Consider the following 12,928-nt stretch of genomic DNA (forward strand, 5'->3'; position numbering starts at 1 on the left):
CACTGTGGTCTGAATAGTCAGTGCACCAGAAATTCTTAAAAAGTAAGAACTAACTTGTGTTCATATGCACTGTCATCTGTGCACATCACTATCAAGGTTAATTTATTTTGTATTGAATGATGAAACTTTATATTATGCCTGGTCCAGTATACTTCTGAGTGACTTAAGGCTATTTATAAGAATAAATTGGTTAAGCATTTTTTTTTTTTCCCATCAGTAATGGTTACTGCTGCTTCTATGTAAACTTCAGGAAAGGAATCATTTATATTTCCTGTCACAAGTACCATAGTTTCTTGCCTTCACTACTACTGTTTGCATATAGTAATTAAAAATGGCAGAAACATTGGAGTTATGTTAAAAAGAGAGCCATTACAAAGATGGGACAAGGTGTTCTTCCTAATCCTGCATATAGCCTAGACCGAGGCCAGTGAACCAATGGCATGAAACATGCACTGCTATCCCAAGCAGTGCATGAGCCTGCAAAAAAAAATTTTTCATAGACTTATTAGCAATTTTGACAGAAAGGTTTGTCGGTCCTGGTCTAGACCATTAGTTCTCAGGAAGTTGAAGAAGTTGTACCACTAATTCTTCTAGATCAGTGTAGCTTATATTTTGATTAGTGGGCAAGTATAGCAAGACAATAGTCAAGTCAAAGTTAATGTTGACTCATACTGCAATTGCCTCAAGGTTTGTTTTTGGTGGGATTGGTCTGGAGGGTATTTGATGGTGATTATCAATGCTACACCTCCATTGTTCGAGTTGTGTGCAACATAATCTTCCTGATGAACCATGTAGTTCTGGAGATCAGTTATCTGTGGGGTTAGATTGGTTTCTTGTAGGCAGAAAATATAGGGTCATATTGTGAGAGGAAGTCTTGGACGTCAATTAAATTACTACACTTTCCACTGCAGAAATGTAAGCATTGTTTGGATTTAGTAGAACTCTCAATTTGTTTTTGAGAGGCTGAAGGTTTGTTTCATTCAATTTTCCCTTTCCCCTTCTTTGGAAAGTATGGTTTCCCCATGTCCATCTCTTCTTCAGTGAATAGTTCTAGTACCTGCTCATCTTGTTGTGAGCTAGAGCTATATTCTAGGTCCATGCAATCTGTTCGGTTTGCATCAGGAGAAATAAGTACTATAGTGTTTTGCTGTTGGATGGCATCTTCTTGTACAGTAATCAACATATTTATAGCTTTACTGTTTTTTTCTTGCCATTTATGAGGTTTATTGGTATGGTGGCCAGTACTGACCTTGCCCACTCAGATAGCGATTTGCTTGGTGTATGGTTACCACTGTTTGGGTTGCATTTGATATTTTTCTTTTGGTTACTTGAACATAGGTTGGTTTAAATACTGGGGGCTGGTAAGGATTTTTTCGCCTCTCGGTAGGTGACATTGTATTCAATTTTGTATTGCTGTATATATATTTTTTTCACGTTTACAAAAGGGACACTCCTTGGAAAATGCCGGATGTGCTTCTCTGCAGTTAGGATAATAGAGTGTTATAGCTTTGCAATCATCATTAGTTTTCACAGTGGATGCATATGTGCTACAGGAAGCTGTTCCTCTGCAGACTGTCTGAGTGCCCAAACTTCTGGCACGTGTATCAGCTTTATCACTGTTGGTGGTTTGGGGTTGTCAAAAGTGAATATTATGTTCCGAGTAGGCACTAGTATGCCATTCTTCTTTTTCATAATTCTTCTGACATTGATAACTCCTTGATCTAGTAGTAGTTCTTTTAACTCTTCATCTGACACATTTATGAGGTCCCATTCGGTGATGGAACCCCTTGACATGTTCAGAGAAACGTGGTGAAACAGTAACAGAAGTTCTACCAAAAAAGGTTTAGGTTTAATAGTTACTCAGAGTGTCAAGCAGTTGCAATTTCAACCAGTAAGTCTCCCGATCTTAAATGACGAACTGTCTCGAGGGAACCTATTATGCTTTCTAGGCATTTCTGCACTAGGAATGGCGAGAGTTTGCCAATCGGCTGTTTTTGGGTTGAGTGGATAACAGGAAGGTTTGAGTTCGAATTCTGTCTACATTCTTTTAGCTGCAACAAAACCAGGCTCCAATTGTTTTTGCCCTGTTAGGATTTCATCTATGCATCAATGGATTTCTGGGCTTTAGGAACTGTTTGCTCCATTTTGCCCTGCCACATGGAGGCAGGAGCAGTACCACCTTTGTGACCAAGCAGTAGGCTGTTAGTAATAAAAATGAGAAATTAAGAGAACAAAGAAGGTTACTTTTCCTTTTGATCTAGTAAAGTGCTTTTTTTACTGAATTAATTGAGTGTTAATGTAATGCCAAAAACAAGGAAACGATTTTATTTCACCAAGAGAGAGCACAAATTTACTGGAAAAGAGAATTGATCACAAACTCGCTTGGCACCTTGAGACATGTGACAGAAGAGAAAAGTGCATGGGATGCATATTAATTATCAGGTGATACAGAAGCCTATGGTACATATAAATTAGTCTATAATCAAGTCACAAAGGAAAGTCTAGCTAAGCCAAATTATGAGTAGTCTTTGGCAAAGAATATGGTTCTGTTAAGGAAAAAGCCATGAAAAAGCCAAAACCTAACCTGATAAGCTATTTTGACACGGTAACTCATGAGCTGGATGTAGGGAACAATTTTGACATAGGTTATTTGGATTTAGTACGACATTTTATTCAGTCTCTCTTCAGAGGTTACTATTTAAGCTAGAACATGTTGAGATGCATTGCAGGGTGCTGCAGAGCAAGAAATTAGAATGTTGTGAGTAATCTACTTTCTTCAGATTGCTGTAAAGTCAGAAGTGCAGTTCCCCAAGGATTAATTTTTGGACCCCTGTTATTTCTGATTTTCATAAACAACATTGACAAAGGTATGAAGGCGTGATGTAAAGATTAGAAGAGCTGTTAACGATCAGTGCTAAGCAGTATTCATTCAGATTGACTTGAACAGGCTTCAAGAATAGTCAGATAGTGGCAACTATGTTTTAATGCAGTGAAATGCAAGTTCTTACACTTAGGGAATAGCATCCCCAAAATAACTTACACACTTGGTGGGGCTGAATTAAAAACTGTAGAGAAAAAAGGAGTTTAGAATTTATGATATAGGCAGATATGAAGGTCTCAGAACAGTGTAAACAGGCAGCCAGGAAAACCCAAGGTGTCCCGTGGATGATTTATTGAACAATAGCCGGTAGAGATAGCGGTAGTCATAATCCCACTGTTTAAGGCAAATATAAGACCACATTTGGAATACTGTGTTCAAGTATGTAGAACTCATCTGAAAAACAAAATGACATTGAGCTTCTTGAGAGGATCCAAATATGGGCAACTCACATGGTGAGATTGGAAAAAGGGTGACTGTATGATGAGCGACTTCGATTAGGTGGGCTACAAAGCATGGCAACCAGGCACCTTAGAGGGAACCTGATTGAGGTTTATAAGGTTCTGAGAGGGACTGGTACACTGAATGAAGTCAGGAATTTCACTGTTATAAAGAATTCCAGAACTAGGTGCCATAAATGCAAATTACAGGAAGTTTTCTTTCAGACAGCGAGTTGTTAATGCTTACAGTTTGAAGAAATTCAAAGGTGAACTTGGCAGTTATCTATGTGAGGAGAGAAGCACAAATTTTATTTTCTTATCTCTGGGTTTTTTTTTTTTTTTTTTTTTCTTTTTTTTTTTTGGCCAGCGCCTTTGTGTGTGGCTTCCTTACCCTGTATGGCAAATACTGATACTCTACTTATATCGCCCCGCACAATTACTCCAGATATTTTTCATTCTCTACTAACCAGGTGTGTTACCACCCAGTATTACATATGTTAATATTAGATTACCGCTACCCATATGAAATATTTTGCTCTTTTCCCATATTTAACTTCAGTTACCACTTCTCAGACCATCTGCCTAATTTATCTAGACCTTGTTGCAGGTCTAGCATATCCTGAATTCTGTGACTAATTAACTTTCCAACTTTTGTATCAACTGAAAACTTAGGCATTAAGCATGATGTGCCTTAATGAATATCATTAGTAAATATAGAAAACAACAATGGGTTCAGCACTGACACTTTGGGAACTCTGCTAATAATATGAGTCCAAGAAGAGCAGTGCCCGTTGATAACCACTCTGTGTTCTCCTCCTCAACCATCCCTTTATCAATGCTTTGTAAAAAGGATAGGTGGAACAGGACCAGGGTATGTCTGCCAGGGGCAAAGGTTGATGACATTGTAGAGCAGATATAATCTTTTAAGGGCACAAAAGGTGATAAAGTTGTACACGTTGGCACAAATGATATCAAGAGTAGGAGACCGGCAGAATTGCTTAAGAAGTACAGGTCACTGTTGAAAAAAAAAACGGTGAAAAGCCGTTGAAAAAAAGCCGTTTCAAATTCAACCACATAGGGTTGAATTTGAAAGTGTCTGCAATTCTGCCCAGACACAATAGGAGGGAGTATATGATGAGAGCCTTGTCGATCAATTCGGCCCTGGAAAGATTGTGCAAGGCTCAAGGGGTAGAATTTTTTTCAGCCTGGACTGTACTTGTTAACAGGAGAGATTGCTTCTACAGGGATGGGATACACTTAAATAGAAAGGGTGCAAGAATATTTGCTGATGCTATCGAGGCAGTGTTAGGTGGGTCGGAGACAAAGATGAATAGATTAACAGTAGCCACCGGCAGAGGTGAAAGAGATTCTTGCACTGCTTCTATTGGAATGAGCAGAAGCCTGAAAAACAAGATGCAGGATATTTCAGAGACTGCTGGGAGTCATTGCGGTACAAGTAAACACATGGGCTGTGTTAGAGTAACTAAGAATAGAAATAGGTGCATGTATACTTGCGTGTACACCAATGCTAGGAGTTTAGTAAATAAATTTGATGAATTTGAGGTATTGCTCAAAACATCAAAGGCAGATATTGTTGGGATATCAGAGACGTGGTGTCACACAGATATAAGGAATGCAGAACTGGAATTTGGGGAGTACAACATCTACAGAAAGGATAGACTGGATAGGAAGGGAGAAGGGGTTATGCTATTAGTTAAGAAATACATAGAAGCCAGTGGACATCGCTGGACAGTGCAGTGTCGAGTCAGTTTGGTGTGACATAAGCATTGGGAGAACAAAATTGAGAGTAGGAGTGTGTTATAGGCCTAATGACTCTGATGAGTACAATAAGAAACTGAACAGGGAAATAGAGTGGGCCAGTAAATCAGAGAGTCTTATAATGGGAGATTTTAATTTCCCAGATATTGACTGGAATTTGGGGGCTGGTCACTCACACACTAGCAAGGCTTTTGTGGATTTACTGGATGATTGTTTTCTACATCAGCATGTTCCGGAGGCAACTAGAGGGAGTAATAGTAGTAGTGGCACATGATGCAAGAAAGCAAGTGTAGGAGCTTATGCAGCATCAGCCAAAAAAAAAAAAAAAAAAATCACACCATTCCCTCCAAATGCCTGTCCAGTTCCTCCTTAAATTTATTTAACCTATCAACTTCCACAACGACAGATGGAAGTTTGTTCCAGCAATTAACCACCCGCTGACTAAAGGCAAATTTCCGCACATCTATTCTACATCTGTCCTTTCTTAATTTGAACTTATGTCCCCGTAGGTTGGTAATCTGAACAAGTGGAAGGATCCCATCAGAATTCAGCATGCTCAACCTATTCAAGGCCTTATAGACCTCAATCAGATCACCGCGCAGGTGCCTAGTCTCCAGCCACTGCAATTTGCAGAACTTAAGCCTCTCTTGGTAAGAGAATCCCTTCATTCCCCTCACCAATCGTGTTGCTCTTCTCTGTACACGCTCAAGCAAATCTACATCCTTCCTAAAATGAGGCCTCCAGACCTGTACGCAGTACTCAAGGCGTGGCCTGACCATTGCCTTATACAGAGGGACAATCACCTCCTTTTCCCTGCTAGCAAAATTCCTATATATCATTGACAAAACCCCATGACCCGCCCTAGCAGCCTGTCTGCACTGCTCAGAAAACTTCATATCTGACTGCACAATTACTCCCAGGTCTTTTTCATTTTCTACCACCTTAAGTGTAGTACCACACAGTTGGTACGTTTCTCTGGGGTTACTTCTACCCATATGCAGTACTTTGCATTTGTCAAGGTTGAACTTCAGTTGCCACTTCTTAGCCCATCTACCCAAATTATCTAGATCCTGTTGCAGTAGCACACTGCCATTACTGTCATTAACAACCCAGCCAACCTTTGTGTCATCAGCAAACTTCGACATTAAGCCTGATATACCTTCATCAATATCATTGATAAATACACAAAACAACAGTGGACCCAACACCGAACCCCGTGGGACTCCACTAATAACATCAGTCCACGAAGAGCAGCACCCATTGATTACCACCCTCTGTCTTCTCCCACTTAACCATCCTTTTATCCATTGTAGCAACTTACCCTTAATACCATTCTGCTCCAATTTGTACAGTAGTCTTCCATGCGCAACAGTGTCAAAAGCTTTCCTGAAATCCAAGTATATGATATCAAAATTATTTTTTGCATCCAGTTCCTTTGTGACCACATCATAATAACCAATCAAATTTGTCAGACAAGACTTTCCCTTAACAAACCCATGCTGTGTTTGAATTATTGCTGCAGTCTTGTCTAGATGATCCTGCAATGCATCTTTAACCAGCGACTCCATTATTTTACCCGGAACAGAAGTTAAACTAACTGGTCTGTAATTACTCGTGTCACCCTTCAATCCACCTTTGTGAATTGGGGACACATTTGCACATCTCCAGTCCGTGGGAACCTCCCCTGAGTCCAAGGATGCTCTCATAATTATGGCTAAGGATGCTTAGAATTTGCTTAGTTGCTTTGCCGCCTCCTTTAAAATAACTGGATAGATCCCATCCACCCCAGGTGCCTTTCTTGTGTTTAACTTCAACAATTTCTCCTCCACTTTGCTCTCAGTTATTACAAAATCATTAAGCACACTGCTACAATTTGATAACCTTCTTCCATTTTCAAATTGTAATAATTCCTCACGTGTGAATGTAGATGCAAAATACTCATTCAGTTTGTTTGCTATCTGAGCAGGATCATCAACAGTCGAACCATCAATGTCACGTGGACCAATCATATTCATCCCCTTCCTTTTAGAGTTTATATAAGTAAAGAAATCCTTGCTGTTTTTCTTAGCATCTTTTGCCAAAGATTTCTCGTAATCCGCCTTCGCCTGCCGAACCTCCTTTGTGACCTGATTACAGACTAGCTTATATCTCTGCCGACCGGGCTAGCCGAGTGGGTAAAGTACCTGCCCGGCAACCCAAAGGTCGCGGGTTCGATTCCCGCCTCGGGCTTGGATCAAAGTACTGCAAAAACCTTGGGAGGTGCAATATGGCCACAGAAGCCGATGCGCCAACAACTACCAAATCAAAAAAAAAAGCTTATATCTGCCACCGGCTTCTGCGTCACCTGATAATTTATATGCATCCCATGCATTTTTCTTCTCTGTCACGAGTCTCATTAGTTCATTTGATAACCATTTAGGCCTAAACCTTGAACGATATTTCTTAATCGGTATATAAAGTCTAGTAGCTTCCACGATTAATTCTTTGAATGCTTCCCACTTAGAATTTACTGTTTGTAACATCGTCAGTTGATCCCACTGTACAGAACTTAAAAACTGTCTGAGACCACTGTACTCCCCTTTACGGAAGCAAAAACCCTTTCCTTTACCCCTGACGGTAGTTACCTCTTTGAGTAAATCCCACTTCAGCACACTGTGATCACTGCCACCTAGTGGTTCCTTTATCTGCAAATTCTTAATACACGAATGATCACTGCTGATAACCAGATCAAGAGTGTTACTTTCTCTGGTTGCCTCTCGAACATGCTGCTGCAGAAAACAATCATCCAAAACAATCTTGATTTGATTATCAGCAGTGATTCTTCATGCATTAAGAATCTGCAGATACAAGAACCACTAGGTGGCAGTGATCACAGTGTGCAGAAGTGGGATTTACTCAAAGAGGTAACTACCATAAGGGGTAATGCTTTCGTAAAGGCGACTACGATGGACTGAGAGAGTATTTAAAATCTATACAGTGGGACCAACTGATGATGTTACCAACGGCAAATGCAAAATGGGAAGCATTCAAAGAACTTATCTTGGAAGCTACTAGGCTTTACATACCAACTAAGAAATATTGTTCAAGGTTTAGGCCTAAATGGATGTCAGATGAACTGATGAGGCATATGGCAGAGAAGAAACATGCATGGGATACATACAAATTAACACATGACACAGAAGCCTATGATAGATACAAGTTGATCTGTAACCAAGTTACAAAGGAGGTTAGGCAAAGAAAAACAGCAAAGAGTTCTTTACTTATGTAAACTCTAGAAGGAAGGGGATGAATCAGATTGCTCCACTTGATATCGATGGGTCAACTGTTGATGATCCTGCTCAGGTAGCTAACAAACTAAATGAATATTTTGCATCGACATTCACACATGAGGAGTTATTTAGCGAGGGGAAAGCCAGAGGTGTATTCAAATCTAGCAGTAAGCTAGAGAATCTTGTAATAACTGAGAGTAAAGTGGAGGAGAAATTGTTGAAGATAAACACAAGAAAGGCACCCGGAGTGGATGGGATCTATCCAGTTATATTAAAGGAGGCAGCAAAGGAAGTAAGCAAACCCTTAGTCATAATTATGAGAGCTTCCTTGGACTCAGGGGAGGTACCCACAGACTGGAGATGTGCAAATGTGACCCCAATTCACAAAGGAGGATCAAAGGCTGACACAAGTAATTATAGACTTGTGAGTTTAACTTCTGTTCCAGGAAAATTAATGGAGGCACTAGTTAAAGAAGCACTGCAGGATCATTTAGACAAGACTTCAGTTATAACTTGGACACAGCATGGTTTTGTTAAGGGGAAGTCTTGCCTGACAAATTTGATTGGATACTATGATGCAGTCACAAAGGAACTGGATGCAAAGAATAAATTTGTTATCATATATTTGGATCTTAGAAAAGCTTTTGATACTGTTGCACATGGAAGACTGCTACACAAATTGGAGCAGTGTGGCATTGGAGGCAAATTGCTGCTATTCATAAAGGGATGGTTGAGTGGGAGAAGACAGAGTGGTAATCAAGGGACACTGCTCTTCATGGACTAATGTGATTAGTGGAGTCCCTCAGGGCTCAGTGTTGGTCCATTATTGTTTTCTGTATTCATAAATGATATTGATGATGGTATATCAAGCTTAATGTCGAAGGTTTGCAGACGATACAAAGGTAGGCAGGGTTGTCAAGGACACTACTGACACTATGCTGCTGCAACAGGATCTGGAAAGGTTGAGCAGATGGGCTGAGAGGTGGCAAATGAAGTTTAACATTGACAAATGTAAAGTACCACACATGGGAAACAGCAACCCCAGAGCAACGTATCAACTCTGTGGTACTACACTGACAAGGTATAAGGTATGTTTGTGTCGGACGGCACCTGGGATTTCTCCCATCTCCGCGTGTGTTTCGCTGTATCGAGGACAGTACACTGTCAAGCCAGAGACTTGAAAGTGTGTGGGCCATGTCTGTGCAGTGTGATATGTTATGCCCATTGTTTATCCCGCTTACTGGCCACCAGGCCCCTAGTGGGGCCCAACGTTGCCCATACCCTGCCACGTGGAGGCTATCCGGGTGTATCCAGTATCACAACAAATTGCTCTGGCAGGTCCTGCCACCTAATTTCCTGGGATTTCTGTTAGGAAATCACTGGTTGGGGTTGAACGCTAAAGAGATGTGTTAAAGGCCAAATAGGTCGGGCAAAATTTTGATGTTATTAAATTTAGACATGTGAGGCTATACGCTAGATAAAAGCTAATAGTGTTAGTTGTCTTAGAGATTTACAGGAAACCGGTAGAATTTAGACGTTGATTAGAATTTGGCAACATTGTTATGGGTGTACTCGGTCGATTTAGTGAGAGAGAGAGGGAGACTGAAGACTGGGGGGAAAACAGATAGAAGAATAGGGACGATAGAGTAGGCATCCTTAAAGAGGTCAGTGGAGACGAGCCCCACCAGGTACTACACTGACAGTGGTAGAGAATGAAAGGGACCTGGGGGTGGTTGTGCAGGCAGATATGAAGTTCTCTGAGCAGTGCAGACGGGCTGCAAAAGTAGCCCATGGTGTATTGTCAAAGATATATAGGAATTTTTCTAGCAGGGATAAGGAGGTGATTATTCCCTTGTATAAGGCAATGGTCAGGCCACACCTAGAGTACTGTATACAGGTCTGGAGGCCTCATTTCAAGAAGGATGTAGAGCTGCTGGAACGAATACAGAGAAGGGCAACAAGATTAGTGAATGGAACAAAGGGGTGATCTTACGAAGAAAGCTTAAGTTTTGCAAATTACAGTGTCTGGAGACTAGGCACCAGCGAGGTGATCTGATAGAGGTGTATAAAGCCTTGAATGGTTTGAGCATGCTCAATGCTGATGGGATTCTTCCTCTCGCTCAGAATAATCACCTGAGAGGGCATAAATTCAAATTGAGGAAAGACAGATCTAGGATAGACGTGCGGAAATTTGCCTTTAGCCAGCGGGTGGTTGGTTGGTGGAACAGACTTCCATCCCTTGTTGTGGAAGTTGATAGCCTAAATAAGTTTAAGGGTCAGCTGGACAGATATTTTGAACGAATAGAGGGGTGAAGTGGAAGTGGGTTTTTTTTTTTTGGCTGATGCTGCATAAGCTTGCTTTCTTGCATCAAATGCCTCTACTAATGCTAATGCTAATGCTAATAGCAGTAACTTTTCCTTAATACCAGTCTTTTATGTGGAACAGTAGCAAAGGCTTTTCTGTAATCTATGTATGTGATGTCAAAAATTTTTTGCATCCAGCTACTTTGTTACTCTGTCATATACATCATTAACAAATGTAAGATGTGCCAAAAATAACAGCCACAAACAATTTTTTAAAACAATAAGTAATCTTTAAGGGCTTACAATTAACTTCTAAAATTCTTGGTTTCAATCACATTGTTATCAGTATAATAATATTGATAACAATGTGATTATAAATAGCAACAGTGAAGTTCTTATCTATCTATACATTAAAAAAGTTTTCCTCCTAGTGATATTTATTCAAGCCATTGGAGCAGAGGGCGAGGCAATTAATTACTGACAACTGCCTCCATAACGTTCACCAACCTTGTGCACGTGATTCTCTGCCTAACTAATGTTCCATTATAACGCTTTTTTGTATTTTGTAAATATTTTAAATATTTCAGTTAAATATTTTAGTCCTGCTCTTTCAGATGCAACAATATTCCTCATGTATTATGGAACCCGAAGCAAAAGGCCTTTTCCTAAGTGACCTATGTCAATGCAGGTAAATAATTTCATAGTGATATTGGCTGAAGTCTAGGTTAGTAAACACCAGCAGGTAGTTCGATGAAAGCAAGGAAGACAGCGATAATTGACAGGTGAAGGCCCTCCCTTTTCTGATTGTTTTGTGTTGTCAAGGAGGTGGAGCTTAGCTTAGGTAGGGTGTTTGTCCTCCATCCTGATTTAAAAACAATGGCAAATGTGGGGGAAAACACCTAGGAGGACAGTGGGTGGGGGAAGCAGTGGCATCTGCCAATCACTGCTTTGTTCCTGTCCTTTTGTCGAAATATGGGAGTTGCAACGTTTCAATCACTGCTTTCCGCCGCCATGTTTGAGAGTGTACACTGTTCTGGAGAGTTACCGTGATATTTATTCAACCTTGAGAATGTCGCACACTACAAATGCACAGGTAAATAATGACATAGGTCATTTCCTGATTAGATATCAACCAGTGTGTTTCGACAGGTGTGTCTTGGACATAGTAAAGATTTGACTCACTCTGTATACCTCTACATTTTATGTAGAAAAGCGTGCAGGGGGCAAAGCCTCCTAGTATCCATTAAAAATAACCGCAATTTAAAAAATAAGAACATATGATAGCAACTTATAACTGATTCTTGCACTGCTTCTTTTGGAATATGCAGCAGCTTAGAAACCAAGGTGTGAGGGAATACAAGGAATACAAGATATATGGGGCTATTAGGATTATTAAGAGCAAAAGCAGAGACACGTGTACTTATTGTACAATAATGCTAAGTTCTCAGATGCATGCATTGTGGGGATATCAGAAACACTGAGCCACTCAGACGCATACATCCAAAAAAAATGTGAGTAGGAATATGTTATAAGCGAAATGACTGTGATGAGCAAAATGAACAACCAAACAGACAAATAGAATAGGCCAGTAACAGAATGCTTTATAATGGGGGATTTTCTGGATGTTTGTTTACTACACAAGCATGTTAAAGAGGCAACAAGAAAATGTAATACTCTTGATATAATTGTCAGTAGTGACTCTTCATGCATTAAGAATCTCCAGATAAAGGAAAGAGTTTTGCTTTCATAAAGGAAGCTAGAATGGTCTTAGACAGTTTTTAAATTCTTTTCTATGGGACTAAATGATGATGTTAATTATTGCAAAATCTAAATGGAAGCAATGATAAAAGCTAGTAAGCTTTTTATACTAACTAACAGATACTGTTCAAACTTTAGACTAAATCTAAGATGAACTGATGAGACTAGTGGCAGGGGGAAAAAAATGCATGAGATGATTATAAATTATAAGAAGACATGGAAGCCTGCATTAAGTACAAATTGAACTGAGTTCAAGTGAGAAAGGAGGTTAGGCAAGCTCAGGCAGATTATGAGAAGTCTTTGGCTAAGAATGTAAAGAAAAATAGGCAAGAATTCTTTGCTTATGTTAACCAGAAGAAAAAGGATGAACAACAATGATTATTCTGATGATTTGTCTGGTTGCCGACATAATGAATGAATACAGTTATTTTTCATCTACATTCATGCATGAAGATAGATACCAGAAACATATCAAATTCTGACTGGAAGCTAATTGATTT

At 39.9% G+C, this 12,928-nt stretch overlaps 1 protein-coding gene across 1 annotated transcript in view; it reads left to right on the plus strand.

The window, feature by feature from the left end:
- Positions 1-12,928, plus strand: part of LOC150080869 (voltage-dependent calcium channel type A subunit alpha-1-like) — a 1,489,217-nt gene that overhangs the window by 1,414,087 nt on the left and 62,202 nt on the right. The gene's annotated exons all lie outside the window — the stretch shown is intronic.

This window comes from Mastigoproctus giganteus, chromosome 9, assembly GCF_048544385.1.
Source record: "Mastigoproctus giganteus isolate SK-2022 chromosome 9, ASM4854438v1, whole genome shotgun sequence".
In the NCBI taxonomy this organism is placed as follows: domain Eukaryota; kingdom Metazoa; phylum Arthropoda; class Arachnida; order Uropygi; family Thelyphonidae; genus Mastigoproctus; species Mastigoproctus giganteus.